We start from the raw sequence: 13,879 nt of genomic DNA on the forward strand, positions 1-13,879 counted from the left end.
TAGGCTCTGTGGGTTCCTTTATTGGCAGGTATGTTGATAACGCCGTTATAAACACACCAGCCCCCGTTTTTGGAAAGATGATTCATTTCCCTAAATTGGCATCTATTTCTTGAAGTCCGTTGGTCCCACAAGGGCAGGTCAAACTATAACAAGATGTAATAATAAAACTTGCAATCAAAGAGACCCAGAGAGAATCACACTGAAAAAGATAAGACTACGTGCTCTTAACATGACCAAAGTAAGCTTTTTAGCCGTGTTTTATAGTAACATCCAAATTTCACCGAAATCTTCCAGATTTTGTGTGCACTCACAAATGGCAAAGTCATCATTCTGCACAAGGCCTTCTGCCGTGTACTCCAGAGTGACACCCGCCTCTGAATAAGCATTTCTGTGTGTCACACACTCCACTACGCACTCCGGGAGGAAAGAGAAATAAAGACGGGCCTGAAGCTCTGTGTGCTGCTGACAAAATCCCACCCCCCCCACCCCGGTCTCTCCTTCAATATGCACAATCTCACCCCAACATCTGCCTGGGAGATCATCAGGACTAAGCCCAACATGTCCTGCACTCCTTGTCACATCTGTCACCCAAACTCCCTGTCATTCCCCATCACTCCTGCTCTCGAGAGCTCTGCACGCACCTCCCTCTTTGGTCTCCATTTCCCTCTGACCAGCTTCCAAATCTCTGTGCCTTCTGGAACTCAGGTCGATTAGCACTAAGTTCCTCTATATTCTCAATTTCTTTGAAACCTCCCTTTCCCTTCTTGCTCTCCCCTCCCTGACAACTCTCTCAAGTAGTGGCTGCTTTCTCTCCCCCAAACTTCACGCCACTGGGCCTGGACGTGAGGTCCATATTCTTTAGTCAGCAGTGCTAGCAATATTGCCATCAGCAGCTATACTGTAGGAATATGATAGACTTGACTTGTTAGGCTTTATAGGGAGACTGCTCTAAGGGATTAAACCCAGTCCAAGGGCAAGGATGCCTGCCATGTCCTTGTTGACTTACTTTGCTTAGCTAACTTAGAGAACTTAAACAAGTTGTCTTTTCCAAATTCACAGGTTTTTATCAAGTTATAACCTACTCTGTGCTAGGGGATATGAGAAGCTTGAAATATAAATGCTGCCCTCCTCAAACTTATCTACCTAGAGAAACGGGTTCATGTGGGATAATGATTAAGAAGGGCATGCAAGTGGTTTCCAAAAGCCCACACACAAAAATTACTCTCATGTGGTCATTGAGAAGGAACATGAATGCAGGACCAGGCTGGGTGTGAGTCAACACCCAAACAGGTCGCACCCAAACAGGTCAGCTCCTACTTACTTCTGGCCCACTGTTGCAATGGCCTATGGGTCCTAACAGCCAGATAGTTCATTTTTTCAAGAGACACTAGAAATGTAGATTTTTAAAGTGAAATCTGAATTTTATTTTAGTTATTATCATTATTTATTTTAAGTAGGCTCCACACCCAGCATGGGGCTCAACCTCATAACACTGAGATCAAGAGTCACACTTTTTACCAACTGAGCCAGCCAAGCACCCCAAAATCTGAATTTTAGATAACTGATCATTCTTTTAAAAAATGATCATTTTTTTAAAAGTTAACACTGTGAGAGGTAGCCTAGTGGAGTGTTAAGAGCCTGGATTCTGAGCTAGACCACCTAGGTTCATTATTCACTATGGGTGTGTCCTGGGCCCACTAGCAAACTTTTCTGGGTGAGCATCAGTATTTATAAAATGGACATAAAAATAGCACCCAACTCCTCACTCTATAACCTGCTTGACAGTGTCTGGAAGCACTCTATAAAAGTTTTATAAGTGGCCAAGAGCAGCCAGCCTTCTTGCACACCCATGAGAGATCAGGTCTAAGCATGGCGAGCCTCAGCCGCAGTGCACTCAAGTCGACGTAGGAGAGAGCATTTTTAGGGGCTTAGAAATAGGGCAGAGTGTAAGAACTAGGACATCCCAAGAGGGGGCCCATGTGGGATGGAGAGGCTTCTTGGAGGCGAACCTAAGCTGGGCTCCTCTGGACAGTGTCACGGGCAGAGACAGAGAAGGACACAGAAAGGTGGGTGTTTCAGTCAGGGACTCCGCAGGAAACAGGGGACACGTTCAAGCTGGGCAATGTGAGGAGAGTTCAAGGGAAGGGCTCCATACAAAGATGTGGGCAGGGCTTAAGGACATGAGCAAGGAGACGTAGAAGACTCCAGGGCTAGTGACCACAGAGGCCATGCCCAGACCTGAGAGGTGAGGGAAGGAAGCAAGCAGTGTCCAGAACATGAGAGAGGAGCGCTGTGGGAGGCTGGCCTGACGGGAGGAGAGGCGATGAGCACCCAGCCTCATTTGCCTCCTAAAATCTCCTGCTGATGCTTCCCCATTAGCTGGTGCCAACCAGAAGCCAGAGGCAATGGAGCCCACGGATCTGGGTGATACGGGGGTGACCCTCCCTCCTCCCCCAGCCCTACACAAAGCAGAGTGAAGAGTGAGGAGAACAGCTAGCAGAAGGAACGGAGGCTGACATGGTTAGAGAGCAAGAAAGCTGCTCAGGCCTTCGTTTTTCTACCTATTATACTCATTTGCTGTCCCTAAAGTCCAACAAAGAACAGGAAAACATTTTACGGTGTTGGAAGGACACTGGGGCTGCACACACATGCTTGGTGAGGCGGGGAGTGAGAGAGAGGAGGCCCAGGGGATGGGGAGGGGCGCGTATAAAACACTAGGCGAAACAGCGAGAGGTTTCTAGAGAGGGAAAGAAACATGCACACAAGTCTACAAAACTGTTAGACTTGAACGCTTAGCCAGGTTTTTGGAGACAACCTATAGAAAGCACATAATGGACATGACCTCGAAGTTTAAATAATGGAGAGTGGCCAAGGAGCCCAAGAGGAGTGTTTCCCAATTGTCTATAATTAAAAAAAAGTGTGTGGCGGGGGAACGCCTGAGTGGCTCAGCGGTGGAGCATCTGCCTTTGGCTCAGGTCATGATCCCAGGGGTCCCGGGATTGAGTCCCGCGTCCGGCTCCCTGTGTGGAGCCTGCTTCTCCCTCTACCTGTGTCTCTGTCTCTGTCTCTCTCTCTCTGTTTCTCATGAATAAATAAATAAAATCTTAAAAACAAAACAAAACACGCAGAACTATCTGCTTGATTCAGCCAAAACCTAAATGAGCTGCTCTCTACATCCTTTTCCATTTGGTGGTGCACATTATGTCCTGATGGAACAATCTAAGCCCTGACGTGGAGACCTGAGTCTCAGTAGCAGCTCCAAAGAGCACATGTGGACTACAGTGCCTTTCCCTGGTGGCCTCGCCTCCCAATCACCTTTGATAAATCCACTGTCGTCGGTAAACGGCCATAAACCCCTATTCCTTGCAAACCATGACTTTCTTCCTGTAGGAGCTCTAGAAGCAACAAGTTCCACCTGCCAGGCAGCACTTCCTGTGGCTGGGACTAACTTCCTTCCAGGGACCTCCAGGATCTTGGAATTCAGTTTTCCCAAAAACATTTTCAAAAGTCCCTGTAGGTGCTCAATGAACAAAGGATTCCACGGTCAAACGAGTTTGGGGAAATGCTGGTTGAGTCTACAAAAGGTAAACAGGCTTTCCTTAGGGATACCCTGGGGCTTCTGATATCAAATGCAAAGAGCAAATCTACTGGAGGAAGATATGGTATGCGGAGACGTTCAGACTTACCTGGCCAAAGAATACCTTTCCTTCAGCAAGCATCTGGAGGGACAGGTGTGCTGCTGAACACGCTCTGGAATGGGGCTTAAAAAGGAGACTGGGGTGGAAAGAAGGGAAATGTCATGCTCAAGGCTCCCCGCCCGACTGACTGGCTCCCTGGTTGTAGCAATACTGAGATTCAGAGTTGACCTTACGTGTAACCTTCTTGTATAGCCAAAACTCATCGAACCTCCACTTAGACGAAAAAGTCTCATCCAGACAAAAAAAAAAAAAAAAAAAGTCTCATCCATTTTGTCTTTTCCTAATACAGCAGGCGTCCTCTCTGGCCATCACCTCTTGCTCCCCTTTACCATGTTAAGTGCATTCCTCTGAACCTTGCCCAATTCTAAACTGTCCTTCTTGAGGGACAAGACCAGGGACATCATACACATTCCAGGGAGGAACACACGATGGCTTTGTATAGGCTTTCAGCCTGGTTTCCTGTAACTTTGCCAAACACCCAACATTCCGTTGGCCCTCTGGCCTACAGGGGCTCAGTGGCCATTGGACTTTGCAGGGCTGTGGTGATAGGTTGAAGCACATCATCTAAGTCAAGGGCTTACGTTTCATTTCCTGCCCTAGGTCAGGCTAGAGATCATCTACCCTATCTTGTATCTCCCAGTGTCCAGTCTCCCACAGGATTGCTGATTCCCCAAAAAACCTTGCATTTGCTTTGCTGAGTTGATATTTCAGAAGTTTCTTCCCTAATTGTTATTCTGCCTGGTCCCAAAGAAAACACATTTACTACATGTCTATAGCTTTGCAGGATCTTCTTCATGTTTATCCCCGACAGCTAACTTTGGAATTATGCCAAATTTACAATGCCTTCCTTTAAATGACTTACAAATATTTTCTATAAAAAGTATTTTTCATAAACTGTTTCTTAGGTCCTTGCACTGCTTCTTCTAGATATGACAAAGATTTATGTCCAGTTGGAGGATAGCCTTTAACATAAATGATGGCTTTCACACAATAGCAAAGATGCCGGCAATCGAAAGGCAGCCAAGCAAACAGGTTTGTGCTTTTAACGGAGTAAAGAACCGTGGAATCATTCTATTTTACACCTGAAACGAACACAACACTGTATGTTAATTATACTTGAATTAGGAAAAAAAACCCAAAAAACCCAGGCTTGTGCCTTTAGATGCAGACACACTTGAGTTCTGCTGAATGTCAAGGCTGAATTGGGGAATCCAGCTGCTTCTCAGACTTCAGCAATGAGGACAGAACATTCTTGGCAGAAAGCCCTGTCCTTGTGGGCAAGCTGCCTTTGAGTTAGACTTCCCAGTACCCGGCATAGTTCTAGGGCTCAGAGTAGATGCTCAATAAACACTTTATAAGAGGAATGAATGACTGAATAGAGGAATGAATAAATGAACAAAGAAATATTCTGGAAAAGGAATGTCTTAGGCACAGTATTGGTCTCAGCAGCCAAGCAAAAGTTTTCAGTGTCCTTTCTTCTCTTCCTCATTCCTTGAAATCCACCCCTTTCAACAAATCCTTTGTACTCTACAGACATTCCTCAGATCCCCACACAGCAGGAGGAGATCTAGTCAGTCACATCTTTAGATTATGAAAATTTTAAATTTCCAAGGAGAATTAAGGCCGTAAAATTATCAGTGGCAAACCCTTCAAGATGCCGTTAGGAACTGAAGGCGACATTTGTGTCTATAGAATAGAATAGAGACGCATTCAGTTCAAACACTGTCCTAAAGCAGCACATATGTCAAATTTTATGCTTAACATTTGGATTCTATTTTTCCCTCTAAAAAAGGCACAATGATAGCAAAATATTGTGTTTGCCAATTCATGGAACAGTTGTAACCCTTCTGTATCTATTTCTACGGGGATATTGTTGTGGAGCTGTGCTCATAATAGAACCTTCCTTCTAAATCTCTGTGCACCTTATGAATTTCACTCCATCTTATCCACCCCCCCCCCCCCAAGAAGTCACTCAGGTTCCTTTAATAATACCAGTAAATAGCTCCAGCCTTCCACAGCTGCAGAGGTTTACCGTCCTGGGAGATTTTCAACGTTACAATTCATGCTTCCAATGAAAACAGTGACAGAGCTGACATGATTTACGGGAGAGAAGGACTGATTAGGGACTCGCGCACTACTGAGCAAATATTAAACAACTACGGGAACTTTTAATATGCGATGCTCTTCTCTGTTCATAACAAAAACAAGCCAGAAACACTTTCCTGCACTACAGTTAAGTGAAATGGAAACTTGTCGTGTGTTGTACACATTTCAGCGAAGCAGCCTCCACCTAGGAGAGCCACTGGCTCCTTCAAGGACTCCATCCTTTCCATTTCAAATGGAAACCAGCTGTACCTCTCAAGTGTTACAAGGACACCTATGCAGGAGGTCAACGCTGAACTGGAAAACGCCTCACTGTGAAATGCATCAAGCTTTTTTTTTTTTTTTAAGATTTTACTTATTTATTCACGAGAGACAGAGAGAGAGGCAGAGATACAGGCAGAGGGAGAAGCAGGCTCCCTGCGGGGAGCCCAATGCAAGACTCGATCCCAGGACCCTGGGATCATGACCTGAGCCAAAGGCAGATGCTCAACCACTGAGCCACCCATGCACCCCTGCATCCAGCTCTTTATCTCACTTTGTCTGCAGTGAATTCTCAGTGACAACCTGAAGTTCCTTGATGCTTTCGGGTCACTTTTATCTCTCCCTCTCTGGAGAGATAAATAAGCACACAACAGACTATGAACTGGGGGCTGAAATAGACATTGATTTGGAGAGACAGAAAAGATTCCGAAAAGATAAACCTATGGATTTTCCATCAAGAACAAGTAATTTTAAAAAGCCAGTTTTAGATTTTTTTTTTCCCCTTTAACGACTTAACTCCCGGATGATTTGAGTACACCCCATGCCTCAACTCTCTGTCCCCAAATTTCCCAAAACAACAGTAAAAAAAAAAAAAAAAAAAAATATCCTGGCTGAAGTCAGAGGGTCAGTGGATCCTAAACAGCTTTCGGGCTCAAGTACGTACCTTCAGCAAGGAGAGAAGTTCAGCCGGGTTGTAATGAGTCCCCCCTGGACCAGAGGTTCCAAGCCATAAAAATGAACAAGTGCATATTTAGTGCTATGGACTGTATGACTTATAAATCTCAAGGGGGTAAATCTGAAATTGGGAAAGGCTGGGATATCTTATTAGTCTAAAATTGCGCGTGTGCATGCGCGCGCACACACACACACACACACACACACACACAGACACACACACAGCAAGGGCAGGGGAGACAGAAGCAGAGACAGCTCTCCCATCCTGGCCCCGGAAGTTGTGCTCTGTGATGTGCTCCATGAATCTAGAGGAACCCAGGGTTATTTGTCTGGCCTGGAGGCCAGGCCTGATCACCTTTTTGATGCAAGTCTTAAAACAAGATTCAAAAAAGAATATTCTCTCTGTTTCTTTGTTCACGGAGGACAAAATATGTGCTGACTTCATTTTCAGAGCTTTTCACAAGGGACCAACCAGCCAGCGCCTTGCTGGTACTGCTCACAAGCACGGTTCCAGCCAGTCAGCAAAATAACCGTCTGCATTTATGGAGTTAATTGACGTCGATTAATTTTGCTCAGATTCTCTCTCCTCCTTCCACCTCCCTATCCTTCGCCTCCCCCCCCCCCCTTTTTAAAGAGAGAAAGCTAATGAAAACCATGTTTATGTGCTCAAAGGCACAGAGGAAATTCATTACTCTGAGGAATAGCACACTCCACAAGTGAAATGAAAGTAATCTTATTTATGACAGGAAGGGGCCCTGGTTAGACTGAACTGCACCACACTTAGGCCGTTTCGTGGAGAAGGATCTGCAGACAGAGCTGCTGCACCAATTCCAAATGGCGGCCTCGCTGACAACAAGCACATTTGCAGTTCCGTGTTTGGAAACTCTTAGAAGCCCCCAGAAAAAAAAAAAAAAGCCTTCTAAGAGACACGAGGAAAGGAACCTGTTTAGAAGAGACCGTTGGTCCTTCACACCTTCCAGCACCTTCCTTGGACTCCATGTTACTAAATTTCAAAAAAGGACACTCCATCAAGTCATTGGTTCGCGACATTTATCAAGTACTGGCCGGTGAATACAGCTACGCTACGTGCAGAGCCGAATTCCCTTAGTATAAGGGTCTTCCATGGTAGATTCATGGGCTATTTCCCAAGTAAATAAATAATGGAACTGTTTAAATGACATGTTTTCACAATAAATGTCCACTTGTGCCCTGGCAGACGGGTTTCCCTTTCCTTCCTGAAAATCTCATCAAGAGTGAGTATACATCTCACTTATTGCATTTTTCCCCCCTCATTCATTTAGTCCACAAAAATCGCTTAGGTCTTGTATACTAGATGGGAGCTACTGGAGGGCTAGTCTCTTCTAAACTACTCATGAGGACTCCACAAAATCTTAATAAACATTATGTGGAATTTTGGCAGAATGAGATGGTTTTTATAGTATTTACGGTGTGGCTTCCTAGAACAACTTTTGCTGGAAGGTCCTCTGAGATCATTAGGCCCAACCCCTTGTTTATGGATGAGGAAAGAGGCTCAAGAGTAAATCCTTTTTATTTAGAAAAACATACTTTCCGATACTTTAAGCAACTTCCCCTGTTTACCACTGAAGGAAAGGATATTATTGCTTGGATTCTGTGCAGTGAGGGATTTTATAGTCCCCTCATCCATGTGAGAAGGGCTGTCTCTTCCTCCAGCATAAAATGAAAAGAGTCGACTAAAAAAATACCTGGTCTTCTAAAGCCACATACAGAGAGATCCAATACGGGAGAGCCACTGGGAATTCATCCATCAACTATTTTGATCAGGACATCTTTATTAAGCCTTGTGACAAACGAGTGGTGGGAGCTAAGCAAGGCACAAACTCTTGCACACGTGGCTCCGGGTCGTACAGCGGAGGCAGACAGGGAAACGGGTGAATGTGTGCTGGGTGCTCCGATGCAGGAGCACCGAGCACTGTGAGAGAAGGGGGGCTCCTCCAGGATGAAGGGGAGAGTTGCTCTGGAGACGGACTGGCAGCGACTCTTCTAGGCAGAAGGAACAACTTTTATAAGAGCCTGAAAAAGCAAGTCTCAGTGTTTTGGGGGAGTCAATGTCAGTGGTCCACACTGATGGGGAGGGAAGAAAGGGACTATAGTTACAGTCTCTGATTTTTACCAGCCACACCTAAAGTCCAAGTGTTCCTTCCTTGCCTTGCCCAAGTTAAATGTTTTTAAGTGTGGTCTGTGACATTATTTGCCTGGCTATTTTCCCTGTAACCCAAGAGACTATTCTCTGTGCAGCTTTGCAAAACACAAAGGTGTTTCCATTTACCTTAAAAAGGCCCTGAATTCAATCTACCCAGCATTTATCAAGCACCTCATAGGGCTCCCCCGCCTTCCCTTGAGGTTTAGGGAGCCCAGGCTTGATCCTACGTGCTTCTGTAATCCTAGCACAATGCCAAACACAGAGGAAGAAATCAGCAAATGCTTGTGAATGATACATGTGTGGGGTGGGACCTAGCTCAATTCTCAAAAAATAGTTAAGGGTACCCCCCCCAAAAAAAAGTGTTTCTTGCATAGCATGTTTCATTGCAAATGGCAAGTGGACAATCAAAAAAATGGTTAGGGGTCCCTGTTCTCTGCAAACTAGCATAACTCAGCACTCCCTGCTATTAGGGTACATGGCACTGTTTGTTGCTCTGAGCTTATAGTATCCACTAGAAAATTTTACTGGTGTAGTGCCATACTGGGTGGCAGATGTTTTGAATAAAAAGTAGACATTACAAGCTAATGATTTAGCAAAACAAACCTAAAGCCAGCAATTCGGGAAGGAGAACAGGAACTATGTCAAAATGTCCAGCATTATTATAGGGTCTACTAGTTGCTACCTTAGTTTTTCATTAAGAAAAACTCACTGTATTTAAGGCAATTTTCTAAGAGTAAGTACAGAAAAACACAGTAATAAAGACTAACCATATACTCAGATGGTCAGGACACAGACCAAGATCATGGATTTTATGACTCTGATCCACAACAGTTGGTCCTTAAACACCCATCATTCACTGAGTGTTTACTGAGGACCTACTATGTGCCAGGCACTGTCCTACACCCTGGGAATCCCTAACAACTCCGACTTGAGGGAATCTCTAACCTAGTAAGGGATACAGAGAAGCAAGTCTAAAAAGAATTGCAACTAACCCAATCTTTGGAGGAAGCTGCATGAGAGTCAGGGCAGGCTTCCCAGGAGAAGCTAAATCTCTCAAAGCACGTTGTCCATCATCAGGCGGTTCAGATAAGACTTTGAAAACTGATCAGCACATGGTTTCCATCACTATTAGAAAAATAACTCAAGTCAGAATGCTCACTAACACCGGCCTGTCTTCCAAGACGGTAGAGCTGTTCTCAGAGGCTCTGTAGTCCGACTACTTCATCAAACAACACGCTCATTAAAATACATTTGCCTTTAAAAAGGCATTAAGTTTGGGGGAGGTGGGGGAAATGAAGAGCAACGTGGTAAACAGTTTGGATTCTTTCATCTTCCTGCTGCAGTAACTTGTGGAGGCCACACGGAGACGCTCTGGGCTAAAGAATAAGGGGGCTTTCCCTTCCCACCCTGATTTCTTTCTCTTCCCCAGGAGGGGCTTTCAGAGAGCAACGTGGGCTCAGGGAACGTCGGGAGGGCCAGCAGCCCTTGTAGGAAAGCAGATGTTTGTCCAGCACGGAGTACAGATGTTTTTGACTGCAGGGCCAAAATAAATCTTATTTATGCGGGAAGAATTAAATGAAGGAGGAGACTACTTCTTAAGGGGGGGGGGGGGGCTTCTGTTACTAAAAATAATCATTTTCCCCCTGCCCCATCACCTTCAGGGGAGGAGGGGGATAAATACATAATTAGCCAAATTAAAACATTAAACAGTTAATGACAACAAAAACCCTCAAAAAATCAAAAGCAAGCTCTCAGGATAATGAGAACATTTTTGAAAAGGACGCAAGGCTGGAAGCAGCTCGGATGATATTCCCTTTGGTGCTGGTTTTGGATGATCCTGTTCAAACAGGAATCTTCCTTATTAACCTTCATCCTGAACCACTCGATAATCCAATATTTGTGATATTACAGTCAGTTGTCATGGAAATAAATTTAAGGCTGCAAACCTAGCTTTTTGGTTACCATCCTGGATCACACAGGAGCAGAAAGCAGGACAATCCCATCTGTCCTGAGCTAGTATTTTCATTTCTTTTTTTATTTTTAAGATTTTATTTATTATTTATTTGAGAGAGAGAGAGAGCACACGCACAAGTGGGGGGGTGGGTAGAGGGAGAGGGATAAGCAGACTCCCCACTGAGCAGCGAGCACGATGGATGGACATGGGGCTGGATCTCAGGACCCCGAGATCGTGACCTGAGCCAAAGGCAGACACTAAACCGAATGAGCCACCCAGATGCCCCTAACATTTTCATTTCTTGGGGGTCAAGCAGGTTCACAAATATTGGACAAACTGTCTACTGTTACAACATGAATTCAAATCTTTATGTAGATTTTCAAAACTCTAGTGCTTCACTGTATAAAATTTTTGTCTAGCTAAAACTCCTGAGGTCTTTAGCCATGAGTGGGTATTCTCAATTTTCTTTGAACTAGACAAAATAAACGAACTGCGTTAGAAATGAGTAAGAGGTTCTAATTAGAAGATCGCTGAATGAAAACATATACTTGTTATTTTTTGAAACATTTAGTTTTAAATTGGGTTTGGGTGGATTTTTTCTTTTTTTTTTTCAGTATCCTGGGGAACCTGAAAAACCACGAAATCTTTCCCAAGATGATATGTCAGGACATTAAAAAATGATCAAAATCTTATCCTCCCTCCCGCTTCCACCCCCACTCCCTAAAAGAGAAAAGAAGCAAAAGTTCTTGCATAATACTCGTGTTTGGGTGGGCACCATTGACTAATTATAACACAATAGGCTATTTTCTGCTTCCTAAAAATAAGAAGGGCGATTATCCAGGGGTAGCGGTGGTTATGCAATGGTACCACATGGACCACACTTCACCCACTGGAAATAAATGTGGAAAACATTTCAATCACATCTAAAAAAACACGGAGAAAGAGGATGAATAAAAACTCGCTCAATAAAAACATGCTGTATAATATAGCGAAGTAACTCGCCCAAATCCCCAATGATGACCATGATGACGATGCCCTCTGTTTTAGGTCTGTATTTAATATGGAAGATGAAGTAGTAAGTGCTGCATGGGTTTCACAGACCTCAACCCAATGTTTATAAATGATTTGCCCTAACTTTCCTTTATCTTTTAAACTTAAACCGGTTACAGTCCATCAGAATCCAGACTAGAAAATACCCAACACTGGTAAGATTAAGTTCTTTTAAAATGAATTTTTGGGGAAAAAAAATACAGGTCCAGTGCTGTCCCCTAAAAAGCCCTGGGTTGGGAATCATGAGACAGGGTCTGAGGTCAGCTCCACAATGCCTGAGTTCTGTGCCCTGGATGGGGCAGGTGGCTTTCTCTCACTCTTTTCTCTGGAAAGTGAAGGTGGTCAGATTCTATGATTTCTGGGACCTTTTCTAGCTCTTTCCATTCGGGATGTTGGTTCTTCTAACCAGGCTTTCAGAGGAGTAACGTACCAAGATGGACAGAGACAATCAGCCTAAGCTACAGGTGGAAGGGTGGAGGGGCAGCTGGCTGAAGGAAGATTCAAAAACAATTTCAAAAAAAGTTTTATACAACCGATCCTTTACTCAAGTTACTAATAATAATGGTGCTCATGGCCATGTCAATTCTTATTCCTCCGACTTTTCTCCATTTGGTCTTCCACCCTCCCCAACCGTAACCTCAAACCCTCTCCTCCTTCCTTCAATCCTCCAAGGGCTTCCTCCCTCAACCCTGCCACTGCCCGGTGGCCCGACTTCCTGCTTCAGCAAGAAGCAGAAGCCATCAGTGAGGCCTTTCACAGGTTCCCACCTCCCACCTTGCAAGCTCTGCACCTGTGCCCGCAGAACTCTGGCTTTCCTCCTGCTTCCGTGAATAAACCACCTCTGTTGCCAACAGAAACTGAAGTCAGATCATGTCACTTCTCTTCTCAGAACCCTCTGGCTCATGCAGACCCAAAGCCAAAGTCTCCATGAAGGCTGACTATGTCCTACTTGCTCTACACCCTGCCATCTGTCCTCCTGCCCCCCACTTGCTCATTCCAACCTTCTGGCTGTGTGTCTGGAACAGACCAAGCAAGCTGCTGCTTCAGGGCCTTTGCATTTGCAAGTTCCCCTACCTGGAATGGCATTCCCCAGAATATCAGAGGGCCTCCCTGCCTTGCTCTCTTTAGGTCTGCTCAAATGTCTCCTTTGCGGGAGGCCTCTCTTGACCATCCCATATATAATGGGATCCTACTCAGTGCCCTCCTGGGCCCCCTTCCCTGCCCTGTTTTTTCTCCAAAGCTATCATCAGCATGTGACATGCTCTGTATTTGTTTATTGTCTTCCCACACCAGAACGTAAGCTCTATGATGGCAGGGATTTGCTGGATTTATTCACTGTTCAAATCCCAGGGAGAGTAAGAGGGCAAGACAGTCACATTTATTGAATGACTTACTTGATTTGTGTGACACTGTTAAGCATTTAAGAAAAAAAAAGAAAAAGAGGGACGCATGAGGGGCTCAGTGGTTGAGCATCTGCCTTCCACCCAGGGCCTGATTCTGGAGACCCGGGATCGAGTCCCACGTCTGGCTCCCTGCACGGAGCCTGTTCTCCCTCTACCTGTGTCTCTGCCTCTCTATCTCTCTCTCTGTTTCTCATGAATAAATAAATAAAATCTTGAAAAAAAAAAAAAGAAAAAAAATCGGGTGAAATTTTGATATTGTCACAGAATAAACCAAGCGTTAAAAACTAAAATGAACGGTTACCAATCTGTTGTTCACAGATCACTAAAACGGAAAAGGAAATAAGCAGAATGTGTACACCTACAGAAAGGTTGCTCTAATCCTTACGGGCACCCCAACAGTGCTCCACAGAACATGAGACGCAAAATAAGGCAAAGAGGCAATGCTCCTGACAAGCATCGCTCCTGACGGCAGTAATCCAATGTTCTCACACTTCAGAGGCCAATTTCCTTCTGGTGCTTTCTCCCCAATTCATCCTGAGTGGATAGAATCACT

At 44.7% G+C, this 13,879-nt stretch overlaps 1 protein-coding gene and 1 long non-coding RNA gene across 6 annotated transcripts in view; one reads left to right on the forward strand and one right to left on the reverse strand.

Annotated features, from left to right (window-relative positions):
- Nucleotides 1-13,879, reverse strand: part of SCFD2 (sec1 family domain containing 2) — a 413,781-nt gene that overhangs the window by 114,840 nt on the left and 285,062 nt on the right. The gene's annotated exons all lie outside the window — the stretch shown is intronic.
- Nucleotides 1-13,879, forward strand: part of LOC144283643 (uncharacterized) — a 29,326-nt gene that overhangs the window by 1,692 nt on the left and 13,755 nt on the right. The gene's annotated exons all lie outside the window — the stretch shown is intronic.

Source organism: Canis aureus, chromosome 14 (genome assembly GCF_053574225.1).
Source record: "Canis aureus isolate CA01 chromosome 14, VMU_Caureus_v.1.0, whole genome shotgun sequence".
In the NCBI taxonomy this organism is placed as follows: Eukaryota; Metazoa; Chordata; class Mammalia; order Carnivora; family Canidae; genus Canis; species Canis aureus.